This window comes from Gavialis gangeticus, unplaced genomic scaffold (genome assembly GCF_001723915.1).
Source record: "Gavialis gangeticus isolate Ggan-Ray unplaced genomic scaffold, GavGan_comp1, whole genome shotgun sequence".
Taxonomy (NCBI): domain Eukaryota; kingdom Metazoa; phylum Chordata; order Crocodylia; family Gavialidae; genus Gavialis; species Gavialis gangeticus.
The window spans coordinates 117,864,839-117,865,176 of record NW_017729031.1 but is presented as its reverse complement, the minus strand read 5'-3'; positions in this window follow the sequence as shown (position 1 = coordinate 117,865,176).

Below are 338 nucleotides of genomic sequence, written 5' to 3'. Positions count from 1 at the left end.
CCACGCAACCCGCCTCGACCCGAGCGAACCGCAGAAGGCCAAGCCCTTCCGCAACCCGAGCGGCCAGAAACCGGCAGACCACGAGCAAGCAAACACATACCCCCTCAAGAGGGGCCTGATTTGGCTCACCCCGCTAAAGCGACCTCTGAGACACTTAGAATAAAATCATCCAAGAGCTGGATCCCAACCCCCCCAGGACCCATCCAGCCCCTCCACTAAAGTCACATCTGTGACACTCCTGGAAGTCTCCACATTCAGGGGCAGAGATTCGAGAAGCCATCAGAGACCATCTTGGTGCAGAGTCAGGGATAGCTAGGATTTCTTGGGGATGCCCCCCC